This window comes from Myotis davidii, unplaced genomic scaffold (assembly GCF_000327345.1).
Source record: "Myotis davidii unplaced genomic scaffold, ASM32734v1 scaffold1051, whole genome shotgun sequence".
In the NCBI taxonomy this organism is placed as follows: domain Eukaryota; kingdom Metazoa; phylum Chordata; class Mammalia; order Chiroptera; family Vespertilionidae; genus Myotis; species Myotis davidii.
The window spans coordinates 103,108-108,514 of record NW_006282264.1 but is presented as its reverse complement, the minus strand read 5'-3'; positions in this window follow the sequence as shown (position 1 = coordinate 108,514).

The window sequence follows — 5,407 nt, the reverse complement described above, 5'->3', positions numbered from 1 at the left end:
TAGGCTCTTTACCCTACCTTGTCTCTCTCCTATTGATTCTTCTATCCTATGCCTTTCTTGTTTTGCCATCCCCAGCTTTAATAAGTTTTCTCTAAAATTCACCTGGGCTCATATTGTGAAATCTTTCTGGTATGAAGTCAAGAACCCACACACTACTGGCCAGCCTTAAGCAGGCCTGCTCAGGGCCAGGTTCCGTTTATACTCACCATCATGAGTATAAAGCCATGAAGCAGTGGGTCTAAAGCCCACCAGTATCCTATATTCTGGACAGAGAACATCTTGGGGGAAATTAAACAAAATATCTATCATTAAAATAGTGAGGAAAAGATAAGTGTGGATGAACCCAGGTGTTTATTGTAAAAATCAGAAACAGATATCTCAGTATAATAAATTTATAATTTCTTATGTTGTACTAAAAGTTCATCAAGTGAATTAGATCCTGAAATAAAAGACAAAAGGGGCATTGGCTGTAGATGAAGAAAACAATATATTTCCACATGAAGGCCAGGAGTTTAGGTATTTATTGTATTGGAACTTGACCTGTGACATTAAAGTGAAAATTGCCTCCCCCAAACTGTAAGTGGGACAGGAACTTGCAGAAGAGACTTTTCTGCATAATAAGTTGGGTCCTAACAATAAAATCTTGCATAAAAATAAAGAGCTAACAAGGCAAAGGAAAATAAACAGTTTGACAAATCAATAAAACATTTTGTGCTCTTGAAATGGACTTGGCAGAATGTGCTTGAGCTGAAAGGTTGCTCCCTTGAAGTAAATAAAACCTCATGCTATGCTGTGACTGAGAAAAGAAAAATCTGTAAAAAGACAAGGACGTATAATCTAAAAACTAATAAGGTGTTACATTTTGAGCCAAAATTGCATCTAACTTTTCAGCATGTAAGTAGGCAAGATCTGAGCCAAAGGATAAAGAGTTGACATAAAAATTTGTTTGTTTAGAACTCAGACACAGCCATAGAAGATAAAGGAGTTGGGGTGGGGACTAACTATAGAGCAGAGAAAATGCAGAATAAACTCTTTTAGTGGAGAGCTACTTTATTTCTCTAAATTTCACCCCTGTTAGATTTCCTATATTGTGCATGCCAAAACAATGTATGTATAAAACTGTCCCATTCCACTTCATTCACAAATACATTGCAGAAATTAAATACATGAGCAGAGAGGTCACCTGTGGAAAGTTGCTATGTGTCTGCCTAATAGTTTTCTGTAAGTTGCAAGAATGGAGATAACTGAGCCTAAATTTGCTTTTGTGTGTGGCAACATGTACTGAGAGACTCATGCTTGCCCAAAGCACCTGTCTTCAGAAAGAATTGATGTCACAGGGTGTTATTGTAATTAAAATCCACCATAATTTCCTTTTCATTCTATTTAATGCAAGAAAAGGAGCTATTTTTATTGCTTTTGGTAAATACCAAAGTTGAGAGTGATGGACTAGTTCTGGAAACTTGTAAGTATTTTTTTATGTGTTGTACACAATATGCACACAAGCTCCAGCCTCTGCTTGCTAGCTGTGCAACCAGGCATGGGATGTACCTGTGGCAGGGAAGAGGGTTAAGGAGAAATGTCTTTTACATTTGTACTGCATGGACTAGCAGCTGCTCCCAAAAAAGACTCTCCCAGTCACCTGATAACCTTCTGCAAGAGAAAGGGGTGGAGAGCCAGTGTGCATCCCTCCACACTACCCTGAGTTACTTATTGTAGGTGTTTGCCGACAATTAAGCACCAAGGTGACTGCTACTGTGCTTCCCAAACCAGATGTGCAGACTCAGGGATCTTGTTATAATGCAATGTGTGTGTGTGTGTGTGTGTGTGTTTAGTAAACATTCCTTGAATGAATCCACATGCTCTTATTGGGCCATATTTTCCTTTAAGCATTTTTTTTTTTTTTAATGAGTGGCCTAGGTTATCAATGTGACTCCTGCATGGAGTTTGTTCTGGCCAAGTGGCCAATATTTGGAAACTCACTTGGAAAGCAGAAAAATGACATTTAGAAGTAGACTCCTTTCAATTTTAGATTGAATATTATACTACCTTGAAGTTCTATTTCTATGACTGTCTTCAATTTGAGAGTTAAAAGATGAACTTTGTTGTATTCTTTTTGTCTCTCTCTGCCTCCGCAAGTAAGCACCTGGAGGCCAGGTTCTACATCTTGAATTGCTTTTATTTATTGTTATTCCTATAACACCTGGCTAATTATTCAAAGGAAAGAACTCTGTGGGTAATTGCTGATTTAATTTGGTTTTATACAATGCAGATTCTGATGCAAGAGGTCTGAGGCCTGAAATTCTGCATTTCTAGCAAGCTCTTAGGAGACCTTTATGCAGGTGGTCCACTGATCACACTTTGAGAAGCAAGGCCCAGTGGATGACAAGGCCAATGAACTTCCACTGTGATGGGCTCCATTCTCCCTATTGACAGCTGAACATTTCCTCCCATCTTTCTACCCCTACAAATCTCAACCAGAACCATCCTTACCCTGAATAAAACTCCTCACCAAACCAAATTCCCACAGGTCCCTCATAAAAAAGGGGAAAGGAAGAGATATGGTGTCCTTTTTTCTTGTACCCCCTGAGTTCTTTTAACTTGCTTCATTCCTCTCCAAGGAGAAGAGGCCATTCAACTAGTGCGGGAGTAGGAATTATTATTTACTAACCACTCCATGCCATGATGTGTGCTTTACTCTCCTAGATTTTTCTAGCCATTCCATGACACAGCCACTGTAAACCTTCTATTACAGGTGGGAAACAGAGGCTCAAGAACATAGAACTAGTGAGTAAACTTATAGGAAATTGAATTCATGGCTGACTTTAAATTCTGTGGATAAGCAACTGTATTTGTTTTTAAATCTCAAGGAACTTAATTCCTTCTGTCAATAGACATAATGTTGATATTCAGGTGACTAAAAGCAACTCCATCCACTGTTCTGATGGTCTGGCCTGTTGGCTCATCCCAGCAGACTGCATGCAACTTTTTATCATGTCAAAGGGCATAGGGATGAATAACTTCTAGGTAAAGGCTTCTTGGAGAAACAATCACCAGGAAACAAAAAACCCAGCCTCTGTCATCTGTTTCCACATCTCATGCAGCTGACAGCCTTTTATCAGATAGATTCTGTGGTAATGAGGTAGAAGTCACACTGAAGGCATGGGGTATTATACTATACTTCCTTATCTTTAAACAGACTTGGATTACTGCAGAGCCATGTGATGGCTCAGAGAGTTTCTGCTAATGTGATGTCATCTCTTCTTCTTCATGACAGTTGACTTAGTGATTGGTTGATTTTTTTAATGCATTTTTGATCATGGTCCAAAACCTCAGCATCAATGCATCTCCACATTTTCAAATGCTGTGTTTCAAAATACAGTGAGGTTCATCTCTCTTGACTGACTAGTCAGTCCTAGGTGAGGCATGGGACCTGAGGGTTGACAGGCAGTGGGATGGGCATCTCTCAGTGAATACAGGGAGGAATGGCTTCTAAGTACCTGACTGCCATGGAGAGAACTGGTTTACTCCAAGGAGGAATTCCTGCAAGTTGAAGCTCCAGCCTGGGGAAGAAAGGCAGTGGTCAGAGGAAGGCCCTGCATACTCCCAGCTTCAACCCCATTTTCCTGTGTTCATTACTCATGAGAGCTGGGACAATGAGGTGTAAGCCAGGGGAAGTGAAAGGATTCTCAAAATGCTTTAAGACCACTTTCTAGCTGAGAATAGCACAAGACAGCTTTTACTGACACTGGGAGATTATTTTACTGCGTGAGATGTGGAAACAGATGACAGAGACTGGTTTTTTTTTTTTTTGTTTCCTGGTGATTGTTTTTTCAAGAAGCCTTTCCCTAGAAGTTATTCATCTCTATGCCCTTTGACATGATAAAAAGCTGCATGCAGTCTGCTGGGATGAGCCAGCAGGCCAGACCATCAGAGTGGTGGATGGAGTTGCTTTTAGTCAATTGAATATCGACATTATGCCATTAGATTGCATTGGTTTGGCTTATAAGAACCAGTACCGTCTGCCCTAACTCTATAATAATTTTCATTATAAATTGTAGAGACATATTTAAGGACATAGTCTACTTCCTATACTGCATAATTCTTTTTATAAGGACCCATAGAAAGTCAGCCAAAAGATTTATTGAGTACTTATATGCCAGATACTGTGCTAGTATTGTGAATAAAGTAGTTAACAAAAAAAATTCACATGAATCAAGCTTATAATAGAGGATGAAATTTTTTCTTAGTTCTCTATGGTAGGCAAAGCTGTCAATCCCCTAAGCAACTTTCCTTTTTAACTCTTGCTACTAGGATGCTCAGAGCTTCTGTTTTGGACTCACCTTTAGCAATTACACAGGACCCATGGAATGAATTGTTATATACCCCTGGCTTCATGTTATTTTTCCTTTGATTAATTTTTTTGTATTTACTTTTGTGGGCCACCTCACATCATATACACACAGTAGGTCCTCGGGTTATGTTGGAGATCCATTTCTAAGGTGCGATGTAATGCGATTTTTGCTGTAAGTGAGAACCCACCTACATAATCACCTACGTCACTCACATGGAGCACATACACAGCATTAATGAAGGGAAACAGTAAAAAAAAATTTAAAATAAAGGTAACAATCCCCAACCTTTACTTGTGGTAAATAAATAATAAAAAACATAAAGCACATATGTACATACGTCAAAATGCCAGAACTTTTTTTAAATAAATAAAAGGGAGATGGAGATGTAACCACAAAACGATGTACATCGAGTCCGACGTAACCCAAGGACTGCCTGTATATATTTACAATAGCGGCTATTATTAAATAACTAGTGGCCCAGTGTACGAAATTTGTGCACATTGAAAGGGAATTAATTAGAGAAAATATTTTAATATTGCTATTTTCCCTTTCTCTATAATAAAAGTATGAGAGATAAAAGGAAATGAGTAAAATGTATATGAAAATAATACATAATTTTATTAATAAGTAAACAATAACAAAATAATATAAACAACAAACTCATGATATAAAAACAATAAAAACATGATTTAAAAAGAACATTGATGCAAATAATGACTGATAAAGTCATTAAACTTATTCTAATATCTCCTTGTATACTACATTAAGAGTGAAAACACTTTCAGAGTGCTTGACTAATTTCACTTGGGATAAAGTATTTACAACTTTAACTTTAAGGTCACACGCTCTTTGAACTCGAGAGAAAGCAATATATAACTGACCATGTGTGAACACAGATTCAGGTAGGAATATGCCTACTCTGTCTAGAGTTTGTCCTTGTGATTTATTAATAGTCATCACAAATGACTATTAATGAGAAACTGTCATAGAATTAATTTAAATGGGAAGCCAGTGTCAGATGGGGACAAATCAATTCTTGGAATCAGAACAACCTC